This window comes from Coregonus clupeaformis, chromosome 2 (assembly GCF_020615455.1).
Source record: "Coregonus clupeaformis isolate EN_2021a chromosome 2, ASM2061545v1, whole genome shotgun sequence".
Taxonomy (NCBI): domain Eukaryota; kingdom Metazoa; phylum Chordata; class Actinopteri; order Salmoniformes; family Salmonidae; genus Coregonus; species Coregonus clupeaformis.
This window is the reverse complement of record NC_059193.1, coordinates 29,739,631-29,760,304: the sequence shown is the minus strand read 5'-3', so window position 1 is coordinate 29,760,304 and position 20,674 is coordinate 29,739,631.

Here is a 20,674-nt window from a genome sequence, read left to right as displayed (position 1 = left end):
AACTAACCAACAGGCATGCTTTGTGCCAGGTGGAAAAAGATTGAGATTAGTATGAGAAGAAGTGATGATAATGTGTACTAAACAATTAGGCAGAGGTGGAAGCTTTAATCGGTTGGAATGATTTACTATATAGGGATATAAGTGTATGTGGTGTGTGTGTGTGTATGTGCATGTGTGTGTTCGCTTGGCCACCTGTATCGTGTTTAGAGAAGGCCATAAAGCACATGACTGTGCCCTATTCTGTGCCCTATTCTGTTTCCTATTCTGAAAATTGTATTTTCCACTTCCACTGTGTTAAGCCAGAGCACATGGTTAACAAGTCCTCCTGTTTTAATTGCTCCCACCGCACAGCTCAGACACACTACTTGAGCGATGACAACCAATGTCCTTGGCAGGACCACCAACCTTAAAGCTAGGATGCGCCTGTACTGGTGAAAAAACATTATTTTTTTCAAATGACGCCCATGTCTTATTTCATTTTAATATTCAGTTCAATATTCAAAATGCGCCGCTCTGCCACATTTTGATTGAATTTTGAAAATTAAAACATCTTCTGACATTTCATTCATGTTTCATCACATTTCTACAATCAGGGGTAATATGTCCTCTACCGCCTTTTGAAGCAGATGCTGACGATTTTAACAGCTTTTAAATTAAATTAGGATTCTTATGAAGTCACATTTTCATTAGATGACATTTACCGGAGTCCTAAAAAGTCTGGTTGACAAGGTTTTCATTAAATACCAGGCAAGTCGTTTGCTGCTCGAAAGGGGGAGAAGTACTACTAATATCATTGGAGCTTCTTTCTGAAATTAAAATCATTGGAGTTTCTCTTATTGCTTTTCCTGCATGGCCTTTACCCAATGAACAAGACATTGCAATCCACATGTAAGTAGCCTTCACCTCAATCTAAATGCCCAAGTCATTACAATATGTTAAATTCAATGTGTTTTGCACTTGAAATATGTTACCTAACATTTGTGTGTCATTAGCTAAAGGACACATACTGTACATCTTTATGAGAACTAAAATCAAACATGACACAATGATATTTAGTCAGCGATTACATTATTAAGTGATCAGGTAAGGATGCTTTGAGATCAATTATTCCATTAGTATGTACTAAACCTTGCCTTTTATTGCCTTTATGTTATACAGTCTGTCACGATCGTCGGAGGAAGTGGACCAATGCGCAGCGTGATAAGTGAACATCCTTTATTTTGTTGAGAACACAACACGAACAAAACAACAAACGATACGAAACGTGAAGTCCTTGGTTACAATACAAACCATACGGAACAAGATCCCACAACACACTGTGGGAAACAGGCTGCCTAAGTATGGTTCCCAATCAGAGACAACAAGCAACAGCTGATACACGTTGCCTCTGATTGAGAACCACACCGGCCAACCTAGAAAGACAAAAGCTAGAAAAGAAACCTAGAACACAAAACACATCGAAACAACACACCCTGGCTCAACAAAACAGAGTCCCAGAGCCAGGGCGTGACAGTACCCCCCCCCCAAAGGCGCGGACTGCGACCGCGCCAAACATAAACCGAACAGGGGAGGAACGGGTGGGCATTCCTCCTCGGAGGCGGTTCCGGCTCCGGGCATGACCCCCACTCCCTCTCTAACCCCCCAAAGCTACCCTGGTCCAGTCTGGCCCTGCTGGCCGGAGCTGGACTGAACACTGGTGGAGCGGATTGCTCTAGCTCCGGAGTGGAGCAGCTGACCGGTGCCGGACCAGGCACCGGTGGAACAGGCACGGGCTGTGCCGGACTGACGACGCGCACCACAGGCTTGGTGCGGGGAGCAGGGACGGGCCGGACCGGGCTGACGACGCGCACCATTGGCTTGGTGCGGGGAGCAGGGACGGGCTGAACCGGGCTGACGAAGCGCACCACCGGCTTGGTGCGGGGAGCAGGAACAGGCCGGCCCAGGCTAACGACGCGCACCACAGGCTTGGTGCGGGGAGCAGGGACGGGCCGGACTGGGCTGACGATGCGCACCACAGGCTTGGTGCGGGGAGCAGGAACAGGCCGAGCCGGGCTGGCGACGCGCACCGTAGGCTTGGTGCGAGTGGCAGGAACAGGCCGGGCCGAGCTGGCGACGCGCATCCTTGGCTTGGTGCGGGGAGCAGGAACAGGCCGGGCCGGGCTGGCGACGCGCACCACAGGCTTGGTGCGAGGGACAGGAACAAGCCGGACCATACTGGGGACACACACCACTGGCCCTACGCGGGGATCAGGAACGGGCCGGACCGGACTGGCAACACACCCCAGTACCTCTCGCCGTGCCTCTACATCCTCCTTCCCCCTGGTGACCAGTGACTCCCGTAACCTGGCGGCCTCCTGCTGCCCCGTCGTCCACGGCGTGAGCCCCCCCCTAAACATTTTCTGGGCGTCTCTCCTCCCCGTGGGCCAGGCCTCCATGGCTCTCGCCAGACTCTCGCTCCTCTGCTCCCACGTCCAACCTCTATCATCCTCCTGCGGCTTGACCCAGTTGAGGTTGATGTCCATTAGCGACCTCTCTGGCGTTGGCTCCTGGACATGCTGCTTGGTCCAGTCATGGTGGGATCTTCTGTCACGATCGTCGGAGGAAGTGGACCAATGCGCAGCGTGATAAGTGAACATCCTTTATTTTGTTGAGAACACCACACGAACAAAACAACAAACGATACGAAACGTGAAGTCCTTGGTTACAATACAAACCATACGGAACAAGATCCTACAACACACTGTGGGAAACAGGCTGCCTAAGTATGGTTCCCAATCAGAGACAACAAGCAACAGCTGATACACGTTGCCTCTGATTGAGAACCACACCGGCCAACCTAGAAACACAAAAGCTAGATAATAAACCTAGAACACAAAACACATCGAAACAACACACCCTGGCTCAACAAAACAGAGTCCCAGAGCCAGGGCGTGACACATTCAGGTGTTTGTGAATGCAAATGGAAAGTGTAGAATTTGTATGTGAAGTGTACACTTAGTGTACAAAACATTAGGAGCATCTTCCTAATGTTGAGTTGCACCCCCTTTTGCCCTCAGAACAGCCTCAATTTGTCGGGGGCATGGATTCTGCAAGGTGTCAAAAGCGTTCCACAGGGATGCTGGCCCATTCTAATGCTTCCCAAAGTTGTGTCAAATTGGCTGGATGTCCTTTGGGTGGTGGACCATTCTTGATACACACGGGAAACGGTTGAGCGTGAAAAACCCAGCAGCGTTGCAGTTCTTGACACACTCAAACCGAAGCTCCTAGCACCTACTACCATACCCTGTTCAAAGGCACTTGAATCTTTTGTCTAGCCAATTCATACTCTGAATGACACACATACATAATCCATGTCTCAATTGTCTCAAAGCTTAAAAATCCTACTTTGACCTGTCTCCTCCCCTTCATCTACACTGACTGAAGTGGATTTAAGAATTGACATCAATGAGGGATCATACCTTTCACCTGGATTCACCTGTTCAGTCTGTCATGGAAAGAGTTCCTAATGTTTTGTACACTCAGTGTATGTATGTATGTATGTATGTATGTATGTATGTATGTATGTATGTATGTATGTATGTATGTATGTATGTATGTATGTATGTATGTATGTATGTGTATGTATGCAAATTGTATGAATCAGAGATTAGATCGGACCTATTAAAATGCCAGTGGAAGATGGACATGCAGTAAGACAGCAGTACCATAGAATCATCTCAGACGGCCCTGATAGTACAGTTCTGTGAGGAATGGTCCTGGTGAGCCTAGGGAAGACAGAGCTGGAAGCAGAGATGGGGCCTTATCTGGGCTTTAATTTCTTTCCCGAGGTGAGCTGTGAGAAGATCAGTGACACTAAACCCGGGAATTACCCTAGATATTGCCCCCCTGTGCTCTGCAAATGAAATTCGGCTGCCGGGTAGGAAGAACATCATGGTTAACACTCCGAAAATCCGTTTCTGTGCTAGGCCACAGCTGGCGTGATAGGGAGGGAGACGGAGGGGAGGGAGGGAAAAAGAGAGAGGAGAAGGAGGGGAGGTGGGGACCGAAAAAGGCAGCGAGAATGGGAGAGAGTGAGCGCCTGTTGACGGACAGATGGGTCGGCCTCTTGCAGGTCCACACAGGAGTTCTTGCAGGAAGTGCTTGCGTTTTGTGCGTGCCCTTCCTCTGGCGGAGCGAGTTTGTATTGAAAAAAGGCAGTGGTGAAACCAGAACCACGGCCCACCTGTCTAGGCGAGAGGCCGTAGTGTGTGTGTGTGTGTGTGTGTGTGTGTGTGTGTGTGTGTGTGCCTGTTATGAAACTCTCTATTCCTAACATGTTTGTATGTGTGTGTATATGTGTGCACAAGTCGGCACACATGTGTGTGTGTGCTGGGGGCACTGTGCTCATAACCTTCAGAATCCTGAACCCCACCAGCTGTCTGTCCCCTGTGCTGCCCTGTGCGTGTCTAACCAGAGTCTACAGCTAAGGGGCCCTCTACTGCATGCTACACACACACACACACACACACACACACACACACACACACACACACACACACAGTTTCACTTACTGACAATACACATACACACACTATCTGTACACACACATACACACACACCCTGGGGACCTTTATTAATAGGTCCTGATCAAGAGTGAAACAAGTTGGACACTCTTTAGAAGCCCATCACTCCTCCAGAAATAGAGGATGCACATCCAGTTAGCCAACAGAGAGGATTTAAAGCTTCTAAATAAAAAGATGGATGTTTACCCATTGCCAAATCTACTTCTGCTCTGTTCCAAGATGGAAAAGGTGTAAATCTCCAGTCAAGTCCAGAATAGCAGATAGTTAGCAAGGAGAGCTAAAGATAGACGGGACAGTAATGGATTCCACTTGAGATGGAGCTTAACTTTGATCTAACTATATGTTGGCCCCTTGAGCAGCGAGAATAATTATCACTTCTGTATGGTAATTTGGTTAACATATAGGGTGGGATATGATGAACCTGTAACATTTGTCCGTAGTTCAATGGGACAGAAAATGTGGTGCTGTGGAAACGTTTTGAAATGTAATGGGAAAACTATGGTGGCACAGTTTGAGAAAGGATTCCTCAATTATGAGCCTCAAATGGACTGAATATAAAATATACATACTAAAGTCAACTTGTTCTCAAAAATGCTTGTACACATCAAGTTCTATGATGAAAAGGTGGACTCATTTGAAGTATAAACACCTATATTCAAAATAAATGTTGTCTTTATTATGTAATTTGTATTGCCATGATATGAATATTATGTTGTCTTGTAATTACACCAGACCTAAAGTCAAGTAGTAAGCAACCTAAGGGAGGTTTGGAGATGCTTAGTTTCCTGGTCAGTTGGACTTTCCCCAACTTGGGAGTGGAAATTCACAAGTGATATTTTCCAAGTGGTTTGGATGGGGCTTTACCTGGCTTTGGCTGTTCACTTAAGCGTTCAGTACCTTCTGCCTTTTGGCTGCCTGCACATGTCTTGAGGCCATGGCGTAAAGTACCAACCCTTTAGCTGACAAATACTGCAGCTACCACATACTAGGCTTCTACATTTTACTCTCCCTTTGCTTGAGCAATCCTGCAGTTTGCATTAATAAGGGAACTTGAATACAATTCGACACAGTTGTCGGAACTCGATAAACCTTACCTAAATGACAAAGTACTGTCTACCGCAATCGTTTTTAAGGGAGAGATTCCGTTCATTCCAAGAATACTGGCCAATATCGTTTTACTGCATGCTAGTAATGATGACATTATCATTTTTGGGCATTCATCAACTACACTGTCAGTGATGTCTGGTTTCTATCACTTTCACTGTCATAAATCATTACTTTGACCTGACTTATACTTGCTGAACCCTATTTTAAATCAAGTCTAATTTAGGCACAGTAGACTTTGAAGACTGGCTTAGGACTTAGTGTAGAAAATGCCTTGGCAGAGCCATTTCCAGGCCATCCTTGTACAGAATATGATTCCTGGGTGCATAACTGCAGACACCAGATTACAATATTATGTCCATTGCAATGTTCCTACCGTCCACTAGGGGCAACACGAGTGCCTATTAGCATCTAGTAGGCACATGGCTTGCTAGGGCGTTGTGGATGGGATAAAAGGAAAGGCTTGAACAGCAAGCTACGGCTATGAGGAGTGCAGGTTCAATCCCAGTGTTATGCACTCCTTTAAATGTTTTATTTTTACTGTTTACCCAATCCTAAATCTTAAACCTTAACCACTCAGAATGATATCTATTACACAGAGTGATGAAGGGCTGAGGAACTTATGCTCAGTCTAAGTACAGCATACCCATGATAATTACAATATCACAAGTCTAATTTCACTTATTCTCTACAGATCACTTTAAACAACCAACATATCACGTCTCAACCAATAGCTTTTCTCTGTTGCCTAGTAATGGTCTAACCACGTAACTATGACCAGAACCATAAACTCAACAGTCCAGGTATACAGTTCCTCCTCGTCTGCCTCAGTCCCCCTCCTTCTTTACAGCTGCCATTTCTGACGTCTCATATTGCGTTTCCCAAATATTACAGACGGAAAGGGCAGACATCGTAAAAAAAGAAAAAGCACTCGCCCACCTGTCGTTCCAATGTGGGTCTAGGACGGCCATTTCAGACCCACCTGTGATTCTTTGGTCTGGAAGGGGAGGGCAGAGTGGGTAATATGGAAACCCCGTCAAGCACATTATGGGCAATATGGATGGAGTACCCCACCACCCACCTTCCCTCTTCCCTGCCTAAACAGGTGGGGTTCCCCACTGTAGCCTGCATAGATATTGGGTTTCCCGCTTTGATACCCTGTTGCAGAGTTAATTAATTTCCCCGACCGCCACGCACCCCTTTTGACTGACAAACAAAATGGGGAATGTCTGTATGAGCACACCTCTTGCGAACGTGTGTCGATTTTACAAGAGGCTATCAACATGTGTGACAACACATGTAATTTAACCCTATGTTCAGAAACCATAGTAAAAATAAGAGGCGAAGTGGCCATGTGACCATATCAACAACAATACATTGTGATCACAGTTTAAGTGTAAGTGCCTGTGTACCATAAACAACACAGACATTTGTGTACATCACACTTCTAAAATCAGCTTTTGACAAACTTAAACATTGATCGAGACAGAGCGAGAGAGAAAGAGAGGGAGAGAGAGCGCTTCAACATGGTGCCTTGTATCCACATCACGTTAAGGGATTCTCCGTCACTCAAAGGGGAAACAACAGCCGAGGAAATTGGGAAATACTGAAAAATGGTATTGTGTAGCCACGTTAATAGATCTCAAGAGCTTAAACAACCGCGTGCAAGTTGTTCTCGATCACTTCCAAAGCCAAGAAACTGAACACTGCATACATGTGATCCCCCCTCCTGTGCTAGTCTAAGTCGTTCTCCGGTCGGTTTTCTTGACATTGATTGGTTATTGTTGAGCTCAAGAGACACCCGACACCCTGACCGCTGACCCCTGCGATTCCAGTTGTGTGGTGAGTCATCTTCACGTCTGGTCGTTGACACAGTGGCGCGAGGCGAACTTGGACTGCACTTGACTCCCCGAGTCCTCCCCTCTATGTTCTAGCCTGGCCGTCCTATATCCAGCGACATGTCTGACATAGCTCCCCACTAACAGAACAATGCCGGGGATTACGACAGTGAGCTAAATTTAAAGTCTGAAAGCATCCCTATGAAAATACTAGGGTCAGTTCAACCAACTTAAACTAACAGGAACGCTCATGATGTGAGCCATCTCACCCCATGCATTTTGCTTGTTTTTTTTTACAAAGGTAATGCCCCCTCTGCAAAGAAGCTATGACTGAAATAAATGTATGGTGTAAATGTTAGAACAGGGCTGAAATTAGAGACGTACATCAATATGCAGCAGAGATAATACTGGCAAATATTCAAAGAAAGGCATCTTTATTTATTGTGATGCATATATGGATTGACCTATTAAAAAAGCCATAAGTTAGTTCTTTCAGGGATCTGCCTCCTGTAGCTCAGTTGGTAGAGCATGGCGCTAGGGTTGTGGGTTCGATTCCCACGGGAGGCCAGTATGAAAAATGTATGCACTCACTAACTGTAAGTCGCTCTGGATAAGAGCGTCTGCTAAATGACTAAAAATAAATAACAAATCTGTCAGAGTGCCATGACAAGTCTGATGAGAAAATTAAACCTTGCCCGATCAACATGCAAATAGGAGCCACTTCTGCAACATTGTTTCAGGTATATCAATGTCACATATTTTTTGTGAGCTATACCTTACAATTCAAAAGGTCCCCATGAGGTAAATGTGTCACTGTTGGCATTTTAATTTTTTCCTGTCTCAGGAGAGAGGCTGGCATCTGCTGTGACCAATGACCCTTTTGTCTTGTGTGCACTGGGATGTTGTGTCATAGGATCTACTGTATGTGTCATAGGATCTACTGTATGTGTCATAGGATCTACTGTATAGAGAGAAAAGCTGTTTACTGCCCTCTGTCCTGGTAGTTTGGTCAAATGCTCTTTGTGATTTAACGAGTGAAAAGACTTCCTGGAAGGGCAGAGGTATTTTTGTCTGTGGTGATATTTATAGAGCCTGGGCACACTTTATTTCAGTGAGATTTACTTCCCAGTAGCATCTATAAATGCATGCAGTGTTGAAAGGATGCGAACATACCATGAGGACATTAAATAGCGAAAGTAGGAAGTTCCTGAAGTTTAACGATCCAAACTCATCGAGTAGTATATTATTATTTTTGTCTTTGATTCACCTCTTTTTCATTGAGTATTGATATTTGCTATCTCTGTGCATCACTGTGGAACTTGTTACTTATTTCCAACTGTTAATTGTGTAAAATACAATGTGGTAAAGTTCAATCCTGTCCATGAGCAGCCTTTCTCATCTAATTACCAAGGTCAGTGAATCACTATACTCCCTGAGCAAACCTCCTCTAGCCCCAGTGCTAATTTACTATTGCAGAGGAGGAAAACACCAAGGCACAAGGCAATATGAGAACGGAAAGGGGAAAATCCTGCCCCAAATGAGAAATGTGTTTTCGTGTTTGCTTGCCAAACAAAGCACAGGAATTAATGATATGTTGTTTGATTCACAATCATATCGATCGTTTTTTTGCATTTTTCCTTCTTGGAAACCAAATCCACCCACACACAGCTTTGCTTTGGAAATATCATTTTCAGCAAGTTTAAAGATGCCAGTCTAGCACCCACTAAATTATGCCGGAGAATATTACCTCGAAGACCATATAGATTCCACTTGTAAAAATGAAGCATTATGTGGGTGTTGAGTGGAGCAGTTGGAGTGGGTTTGAAAAATAGCATCAGTTTCAGTGGCTCAAAGAGAAACATCTGGTTGTTGGGCCACTCTCCAAAGAACACAAACCCAGCTGAGAACAAAAGACTCTAGAAAGAGTACAGACACCCTTCAAAACAAATGGCACCATCTTTGTTACAGTAGCTTCCAGTTTAGACTCCATTTGCACGTTATTATAATTTTTTACTTAATTGTATTCAGCCACAGATGGTGCAGTTAATGAATAATGAAATAGAAATCTACATAAAGATTTTCAGTAAGTGCCCCACCCATGTGTTTTGAGTTTTTGTTTGTGGATGCGTTGGTTGGGTTGCGTTGGAGTATTTCTCCACGTTTTTCCTGACTTAGCTCCAAGTGAACTGTAGACTTTGCTGTGTCTAAAGCCCATGTTGCCAAATCTTTACTATATTTATCAACTTCGTCTCGACGCTCCTCCAGCCAGGTCCATATTGCCAACAGCCGTATCCCTCAGTCTCATCATGTTGTCTCCGTTTCTCTCGCCGCAGACGTAAATGGCTAGTTAGCCATGAGTAATAATGACAGGAAAATTAGGAGATAAAGAAACAGGTTAGTCTATTATTCATTCACAGGTGAATGAACAGACAAGTCTGTTGTAACATGCTAAATCATGGTATTTCCAAAAGCATCGTTTACTTATAAGACAATAAATGCTGAATGAATGCATATATCATACATTTGCATGTGTTGTTACCATATTGTTACCCTTCTGTACATTATTTCACTTGGTAGTTATCCACCCACCGCTGGTGAGAAATAGCCTTCTATATTTGGTTTCTACCTCTCTGGGCTAGGAGGCAGATGAAGAGACAACCCTCTCCATCAGTTACCCACATTTGCCCACGGCCCATCTTTCTTGTCACCAAGAGGTTTAAACCAAAGAATCGTCTACCTAATTCACATAAAACCCAAGCAGGTCAAAAGGTTCTGAAATCATTTGACACAATCTTCCGCTCATTGTCAACGAGGTAGTGACTTTATGGCTGGAGGGTGCCATAGAGGGAGGTGTATGGTGGCATGGCCGTAGGGGCTTGCACCGATAATGTTGGGAAAACATCCCTCTGTTCCTAGAAAGCCCAACAGTATGCTGTGATATTGGAAGGGTTACGATGCGATCATCACCTCAGAAGACAAACACAGCCTAAATACCGACGACAGAGCATCCAACTCGAATTAATCAGAGCAGCGAGGAATTCGACCTACGTCAGTCCCCGTTTATACCATAACACAGAGTTCTCTACCAGCGATAGAGGAGGATATGGGGCCCATAAAAAGAGTGTAAGACCAGGGAAGGGAAAACATTTTAGGAAAAGAGCTGAAAAACGGTACATTTCTTGCTTCTGTAATTCTGCCGAGTGACCACAAAAATGTGGCTGTGAACCACGTCAGTCTGTTATCATTATTTTCCTTTTTCTCTCTCTTACTCGTTCTTTTCGCCTGCAATCGTTTACATTAGCATCAGCAGTTTCCCTCCAAATGACATCTGAAGGCCTTTCCCTTTCATTTTGCTGCAAGAACAGCAAAAGAAGCCCCTCAATTGAAGTTGTTTGACTTTTACCATTACATTGATTCAGTCTTTATATGTGTAATTTAACCTTTCAGAGAGTAAAGAGGGAAGAAAGAGAGAGTAAAGTTAAAGACAGACAGCTGAGGGACAAATTCCTGGTGTCGAAATCTCTGTCAGTAAATCGGATGTTTCTTGTATGTGGTTTTGGTGACCACACCAAAGACGACTAATTAATTGGACTATTTGGTGCACCAGTTGAGAGCAAATGCAAATGTTGACCTTTTCCTTGCACATCTAGACTTTTCTGAGTTGATTTGTATTCCAGCAAAACTGGGCGAGTGATTTTCTCAATGAAACTTTTTAAAAGAACAATTCTATTTTATAGTTGTGGGTCTTGGCACTGCAGTAAACTGACTGGGTCCCATGCCATGAGCCAAATCACTGTGAAAGTCTCTGCTTACATATTTACTCATGTGATGTCATGTCATGTGATGCTTGTGCAGTAGGCCTACCTATGACACACTTGTACCTGTGAAATTCGTTTCTGTTTTATCTTCATCTTTATCTTTTTGTGGTTTTAGCTGTATGAACTAGGGCTATCAACTACATGGTTGAGCATCCTGGGACATTGGTGTTTAAAGTAAGTATTATAGGAAACAGACATGCTGTTATTGTCTTGTATCGTGTACCTGTGTGGCTGCACACGTGCACATACAGTATTTTCCTTTTTTCACGTGCAGTATAGCTGTGTTCAATTTCTTGGTTATAATCAAATAGTGGAGCTAAAATACAGTAGTGACACCATTTTCTTTGCCGGAACATGAATGTTCCCTGGCAAGACACAAAGGCTAATTTCACGTGGTGAGAGTGCTGGTTTGCAACGCACAGTTTCAAGGCTAAAATTACAGACATCTCAAGACATCTACAACTCTCTGCGTGAAGTGCCTCCACTGCACTTTTGAAAACGCTTAGCATTATTTGTGAGTGAATGCTTCTGATTGAGCTCTTGCTGACAGTTTTTCTTCAGTTTCAAACAGTTGCTCTTTTTGTTGGTAGCCACTACCTTACAGGCTGCAAAGGTTACCGGATACTTTTGTCCCATTTGATTTGTTATGTGTCAGTGTTATACCAGTTTATTTTGGCAGCTTTCGGCTGCAGGAAGGGAATGTACAATGCACAGCTAAGTTTGAGTTTCTTCTGCATTTAACCTTTTTTCTTACAAAAGCATGAATTGTAACTTGGAAGTATAGTTTTATATATGAGTGAAAAGGACCAAAGTACTTAAGACATTTCTTTAACATTTTAACTTTGCTCTTCTCTTCAGTATCAAAATGGGTTTAGGCTGAAAGAATAGTCATTCCTGAAGAGGTTGTAATGGCGCATTTGGCTAAAGCATACAGTATGTATGAGATATGCTGTACTTTTTCGTAACAGTATGCTAACTGTGTACACTCATTTTTTTAAAGGGTTCCGAAAAGGTTATTTGGCTGTCCCAATAGGAGAAACCTTTTTTGCTTCCAGGTAGAACTCTTTTGGGTTCCATGTAGAACCCTCTGTGTAAAGGGTTCTACATGGAACTCAAAATAGTTCTACCGGGAACCAAAAGGGTTCTACCTGGAACCAAAAAGGGTTATTCAAAGGGTTCTCCTATGTGGACAGCCGAAGAACCCTTTTAGGTCCTAGATTGCACCTTTTTGTCTAAGAGTGTAGACGTGTGCAGTCCTAGTGGCATGATGCACTTTCTAACAAGCTACTACAGAGGAACAATAAATGGAGATACATTTGAGCAAACCAAAATTAACAAAGCTTGGAAACATTTGTTTTGAGGGTGCAGACAAATCATATTTGTAGTAGGTATATTTCCCATAGTTCCCGTTTCGTACCACTTAGATGTCCTATCATCACTGTTTCAAGCTTCCATAACACTACGCTACTGAAAGAGATATTATATATGATTCCTCATTCCCTGGTCAAGTTCTCAAACTGTCACGTGGGCCAAGAGAGTGGTGGAATGTAGTAATCACTGGAGTAAAGAGCTACCATATCACTGATAGCAATGTTAGAGTACGGAAGTAAAATTGGCAGAGTCTGTGTGTCTCTTGAGAACTGGAGAATTGGAGGAGGTACAGTCAGAGTAGGGGAGGAGAAGGCAGACTGAAAAGCAGAGAGGAAGAAGAGAAGGGAGCAGAGGGAAGAGGGGGAAGGAAGGAGAGAAAATAGCAGAGGAGAGTCTATAGAGTTTGGATCAGGTACCACTGGAGTAAGAGAAAAGGGAGAATGAAACGCAAACGGGAAGAAAGGACATAAGGGAAGAGAGAGGGAGAAGAGAAAATAAATGCAAATGGGGAAAAAGGACAGGAGGGAAGAGGGAGGGAGAAGAGAAAAGAAATGCAGATGGGAGAAAGGACAGGAGGGAAGAGGGAAGGAGAAGAGAAAATAACAGAGAAGACTAGAGAGAGTTTGGAGGAGGTAAGACTGGAGCAGAGTATACAGGAGACCAAGAACCAAATAGAATGAAAGAGAGGAGGGAGGGAGGGAGGGAGGGAGGGAGGGAGGGAGGGAGGGAGGGAGGGAGGGAGGGGAGAATAACAGGGGAGAGAAGAGAGACAGTTCCTTGTTCCTCTGGCTCCAAGCCCAGCTGGTGTCTGTAGCTCTATACTGCTGCTGGTGTCAGATCTTTATTCCACCCCGGAGACAGCTGGAGGTGTCAACACCACGCCGGCCTTAGTTACCTCCCCTCAAAAACTAGCCCTGTGTTTGTGCACACAGTCATTCCTCTGTCACAACACATAGATCCCATGTTGATGTGGCGCCTCCCGTTTCTGTATGAGGAAAGACTATACCTCTTTTTTTTCTTGACAACAAATCGATGCACCAACCTGGATGGAATTGGAAGTGATCAGATTAAACTTCGCTTGTAAGGCAAAAATGTCAAATGTTCTATGTGGTGATTGTGATATGTGTTTGGTTTGTCTGACTTTTCATAGTATATAGGGTGTACTTCAATGCTGCAAACCACATGGAGCAACCTACTTCAAAGTAGAGGTGACTCTGGAGAATTGTAATCAAGCATGACAAGACCACAAACAAAAGTTATAAAAGGGCTTTCATGCCCCATTTACATTGAAACAATCCCTCACTTCTGGGGTTTTAAATTAAAGGATCTCAGACCGACATTCGGGGGTTAACGCTCAAACTACAAATCAAACTGCTAGGAAGCCATTTCATATGCTTCTTAATGGATTCCAGGAGAGAAGATGGACTGGCTATCAAATGTGCCTCTGAAACTCATCCTGTGTACCTTTTAAAACTTGACAACTACAAGAGGACGGAAAGGAGAACACATTCAAAAAGATAAGAGGAATCAATTTCCATTCCATTTGATTTCATTAAAAAGATAGCTTGCGCTCCATGTCCTGCCAACAAGTGATAGCAGAGTGGGGGAATACAATGGGTAGGAACTAAAGGCAATGGGTACGAACTAAAGGCAATTGGTAGGAACTAAAACGCATTCCTTGATAATGAGGTTAGTAATGGTACAGGGGGTGACTGGGAGTGGTGCAACGGCAGAACATCATCATCCCCTGAACTAGCAGGATACGGATGACACTCAAATAAAGCCAATGTTGGAGCTACTCATGTATAGAGACTACACAATCTTAGAGACTACACAGACCCCAACAAGGGCACTGTGGTGAAACGTTGGTTCAGTCATTCAATAGCTGGTATTATAGTCTGTTGCATTGTTTATGTTCTTATGTTTCACATAAACTGCAGTATTGATAGCCGCGGGAAGTAGTTTGGGAGTGGAGGTGCTGAATTTATTTTCTTCAACGGCAGGAGGGAGGGGGGTGAAAAAAGGTTTTGCCGTGCTGCAGATGGATATATCGGTCCTCTAATACAGGCCTATTGAAGGCCCAGTGCACTACTTTTGTTAAAACATGTATTTATTATTTTTTTATTCTGATTTTTCAAGACGTGCTGCAGCACCCTCAGCACCCCTACTTCCCACAGCTATGGCAGTATTTAAAATCTTTCAAATACTTTCAGCATTTGCTTGAGCCTTCCTGTAGTGCCAGAACAGTGGGTTTGCACATTCAGGACTATTCCATTTATTCCACTGTGCCAGGCAAGCCCAATCAAGCACAGCTTCCTATTGAAAAGATTGAAAAGATCCTTGAGCCTGGTCCCAGTGCACACAGTTGTAGCACTAGCATACCATTCTGAAACTCTTGGACGATATTCACCTAGGACTACATGTGCCACAAGTTGGAAATGTACTGAGCAAATGTATTTATGCTAAATCGGATGATGCCTAATAAATCTTAAGCATAATATTATTGAATTAGCAGATACCATATTCAATCCTGTCTTTTCCAGTTCACTGATCTCGGTAGCAATATATCGCAGTACAACATAATATACTTGCGTTTCCTCCATCTCCATCAGTTTTCATCACCTGGTAGCGAGGCATCTGTGTAGGGACACAATAAATAATACATTGGTTAGAATTTTCTGATGGAACTTCCATTTGCGCTGTGTACAATTTTCAAGAAAGAGGATTAACCGTTAATTCCACAACGTGCCCTCTTTCAACAGTTGCTGTTTGTCAATTAGATTAACTGTGCGATTGTCAACGTTTTATGACATAAGATGATATGCTCTGCCTGTATTTTAAAGGATGCAGATTCATCCCAAGTGCACATTCAGATATAACTCTCTTAGGCTCAACTAGAATTAAAGCGACACTCCTTAGAATATAGCCCGGTAATCCTTGAAAACCTCCAAATACACAAAAAGTTGGGATCATTTTGCAAAGCACATCTTAAAAGTGCCTTTTACAAACCAATATGGAAGACGTGCTCCACTCTATCATGTCCCCACATGGGCAAAATTGTATATCCTAAACAAGCAGAAAGATAGCACACTGTCACATAACTATGTGAGAAATATATATGAATATGTCATTCATGGTAGGGAGCCTTAAGATTCAGGTATATGCTTCCATCACTTCTATCACAAAACATCCCAGTCTGTTACCATCTATTTGAATGCTGTTTCATAACAATGATTTATACAGCGATGCCTTCCTTCATGGTCAAGTCGTTGGTGACATTTCCTAAGCACTTGACATGTGCCTTCGTTACACACAGATTTGATTTATTGCCCCGTCTGAATGATGCTGTCAGAGTCTCTTGGCAGTGCCACACACACACACACACACACACACACACTGTGGGCGTCCCTTCCCTCCCAAATATGGGGATAAATCGTATGCCTGGATGCCCGTGCCACCCCTCATTACCCAGCATTCTAGAGGGCTGCATGCCTGGGGGTGGAGGGCAACACGGGGTTGGTGGTGAGGAGGGGGTTGACAGTGATTGATTGAAGTATGATGGATGGCTACAGCTGATCCGCCAGCTCCGTTTTCAATTGTTGTGGGCCCGGCACTTCTCACCTTGTAAAGTGCTTTGAGGGAACTTTGAGCAATGGAGGGAGGGAGGACAGTGGAGGGGTTGATGTGTGGCTGAGGTGAACAGGTGCCACCCTCCCCCCAACGATCACTGCCCCTCTCCCCGCTCCTCTCCACTGTTCCGCCCTGCTGTGAGTTGCATGGCTGCGGCCTCTGCTCTCGAAGCTCAAGTCTCTTGAGGTCTGGAGCCATGACGGAGTGGGTCAGCAGGAAACTGTTGGTCCTGGGCAGCAGAGCTGGCTGGCGACCTAGAGTGTTCTGCACCCTCCCATTCGTGACCTTCTGAAGCGTCGGACGGAGAGTTCCACCTTCTGAGCCATCTCCTGCCTCTGCTTGCTGCTGCACTGTAGTGTTCCTGCAATGTTCCAACATTCCCCTACATCAACGCAGGGTGGAATGTTATTTCTGAACCCCCATTCTGTTTGTTAATTCCAGTTTTATTCAATATCTTGTTGGAAGACGCACCTGCTCTGGTTTCAAGATGTAATTTCACTGGATCCCTGGGTTTAAACGTTACGGGGATCTGAGTGTGTGTGTGTGTGTGTGTGTGTGTGAGTGTGTGTGAGTGAGTGTGTGAGTGTGTGTGTGTGTGTGTGTGTGTGTGTGTGTGTGTGTGTGTGTGTGTGTGTGTGTGTGTGTGTGTGTGTGTGTGTGTGTGTGTGTGTGTGTGTGTGTGTGTGTGTGTGTGTGTGTGTGTGTGTGTGTGTGTGTGTGTGTGTGTGTGTGTGTGTGTGTGTGTGTGTGTGCGTGCGTGCGTGTGTGTGTGTGGTGTACTGAGGTAATTGGATGGATACTTAATTGGGTGTCAGGAGAGACTAATACATGCAGCTGTTCCCACTGCAGGTCTTCATTTAATGTGATGCACACGAAAAAGGCAGCCATTTTCTATTGGGCTTTCTGACAAATTCTTCATAGTGTATTCTTAATCTAGCTTGTTCATCGTAGTCATTCCTGCCATCCCTTTGTCTTCAATATTAGAGATAGTGTTACTGTCCTTGTTGTTGGTGTTCACATTTTGTAAGTAATTGTAATTAATTGTAACTGTAAACTGTAGATCAAGGTCCAAAGCTTCGGCTGTTGTCACTTTTGTGATGTTTTTCTCTCCATTGTCTTGGAGCTGTCATGGAGTCATATACTGTAGGAATTGATCGATTTCCCTTAAAGATCCTAGAAGTTGAGTGGGATTGGCTGCAAAGCCTTGAACCTCTTAACATTGCCCCCCAGTGACCTGTCTGTATTCGAACTGCCCTCCAAGTTCAGTCATCAGGAGGCCTGGAGTTGTACCCATGAGCACCAAGGAGGAGGTTAAGACTGTGGTGGTTCGCAGGGGCCAAGCCTTGAACACACTGGAGGATAGTCACTTCTCTCTGCTGGAATCTTGGACCTAGGCCATGTCACCCTCTGTAAGCACACTATGGCACCAGCATCGCACATGGGGGATACAATGTAAGTCACTTACAGTATGGTGCCACAGTCATTGCTTATAGAGATTATTAGCTCTATTCCGTGTGTGCTCAGCCCCCCTGAGTGGGACATGAGCTCCCCTAAATGCAACAAAAATCTAACTTTGGGGGGGTTTCTAATTTAAATATTCTCGTATTTGTTTAAAATGCAATGTTGTACTGCTACAGTGGTAAATATGAAAATAAAAGCATATTCCAAATTAAACTAACACCCCCGTCTCTCTGTCATGGTTTAAACCATTCATCTCTCTGCTCTGCCTGTCTGACTCTCTCTCTCTCTGTCTGTCTTGTGCTTCATTAGCAAACTTGCAACATTGTATCAACTAGGCCCAGCCTACTAGCGAACTGGCAACATTGTTTCAACTTGGCCCTCAGTTTCCCACACCAATGAGCTCGGGACAGACACAGCTGTATTTGCATCCCATATTTCAGCTCCTTTTCAGGTGTCCCAACTTTTTTTTAAATGAAAAAGGTCAATTTGTCGGCAAGACACATCAATGAATTCCCTTTTTTCCCCCAAAGGTGACATACAGTGCATATCAAAAGTATTCACCCCCCTTGGATTTCTTCAAATGTTATTGTGTTACAAAGTGGTATTCAAATGTATTTAATTAAATTTTTTGTCAACGATCTATACAAAATACTTTTTAAATGTAAAAGTGAAACACTAATATATCTTGATTAGATAAGTATTCACCCCCCTCATTCTATAAATGTTAGAAACACCTTTGGCAGTGATTACAGCCCCCAACATGGTAACACTTTTACGGGTTAATAAGGGGTTATAGGCTATTCATTATTATTTTATAAACAGTTATAACTCAAACATAACTATTGGATTAATAATTAATATAGGCCTAATATGAGCTACTTATAAAACATGCATAAATCCCTTATGAAGGGTACCTTAATGTAAAGTGTTACCTCCAATACTTCAATGGTAGCCTTCTCCATGCACCGCTATCCTTCCATGGCTGAAAAAAGCACCTCTATTGATGGTAGAACAGGATAGCGAGCATCACCAGGTAATTTCAGGTCATTCATTAGTCATGCTTCATGTACACTTACTTCAGGATAATATAACTTAACTTTAGGTTAATTTAGGGCAGTCCCTTGGGCAACGCATAGAAATTATGAGTTAGTTTGTCTATGCATTGTCTGGCTTTGAGATTGATTTTCCTAAAGGAAACCACTTGAGCCCTATTTATCAGCAATATAACCTCTCCACATTTTGGCCTACAACATCAGGGTAGAGACTTTCATATATTCATCGCTGTAAACTTCAGATAACTCTGTCAAGATACAAGGTGCTTTCAAAAGGTTCGTCTGGAGTTGAGACTCATCAAAATGGAATGTGATGCAATAATACGCGATTCATTGCGATAATCAAATTTATTTTGTGACACGTTTCCTATTAATTACACTTAGATGGGAGAGGATGCATAAAGGAGTTACTCAGGGGGCCACAAATGGCAAAGCCGAAAATGTCTACACTCTCAGACATGCAAAATGAAGTCATATGCATAGGGAGGAGGGATGATCTAATTTAAATGATCTATCAAAGCAGCTTTTATCAGTTAGAGAGCAAAGGCTTCAGCCTCACTTCACCACTCTCTTTTCTCAGGCTTTTTTATCAACTCAGTAACCCCCTCTTCGGTAATTAACAATCTCCTCCCTCCCTTCACTCCCTCTCCTCACAAGTCTTCCTGGTATTTGGCTTCGATTCCTGTGGTGTCTGATTCCAAGGTACAAGATTTGATATTACAAATAATAACAATTATCATTCTATTTTTAATGATGTGTCATTTGGCAACTATACTGTATGTGTACCCATCTAAAGGACGAAGAAACATCAGAGTGTCCCCTGGAATTACACAACGCTAATGTCTTCAGACATGACTCTGCTTTATTCCTTATTAAACATACTGCACAGTACATTACACTGGACTAGGGACAGAAGGGGAGGGGTGGAGAGTGAAACAACCTGGAACAAGATTTAACACTTCTAATGACATCAGTCAACAATCTGGGACTTTGCGTTGTGGCCCAATGTGTTTCCTGTTAGCTAAACATTGTTCGTGACAGCCCTGCAATTAATTGTAACGTTAGAAGGGTGGAATGTGCGCAGGGCTCATGTGGCCTTGGCTGACACATCGCCATGCGATAGGATACATAGACCCGTAGACACGAAAAGCAACAAGGCGTCCAGCGGCAACTTAGCTCAAGTCAATCGGCTGGCTTTCCCTCCAACCAGGGGGTCCAGATGTAACTTTGTACTCAGCCTTCTCTGTCTTAGCACTCACATCATATAGTGGCCACAGAAATGTCCCCATTCGTGACAAAGTTGTTGCTTTGGTGTGGCTTATTTTGGAGGGGACTGTTAAGAAAGGTATCTGACATGAAATGCGGACAACATTTTGTTTACGGTTGATTTATTGACTTGTTGAAGCATTACCAGGAAGGAAGCAAGGGGTGAGAAATGTGAAGAGGTGAGGGGATGTGCCAATATAGCTCTTAGAAAATGCAATCCCCTTCCAATGCTTTCCAATGACACAAAACCTAGTCACTGTGTAATGTAATAATCAATTAGAGCGACACAATCTATCTTTTAACAATGAGTCTAAATACAGTTGCATTGGCGTTTGTAGTGGAAATCCATTATCATAACTTACGGTGTGTTTTTGTGTACGTAACCGACCTTGAATGGAAAAGGTGAAGGCGACAGTCATCAAGGGGAGCAAAGAATCAAGTGACCAACGTTCTAGCTGTGTTCATGAACTTCCCATTCTTAACCCCATTGGTATCTGAATAGCAACTATGTAGACAGGAAAGCATCTATGGAGGCCATCATTACAGACACCACCATCTCCTTCAGGCTTTAC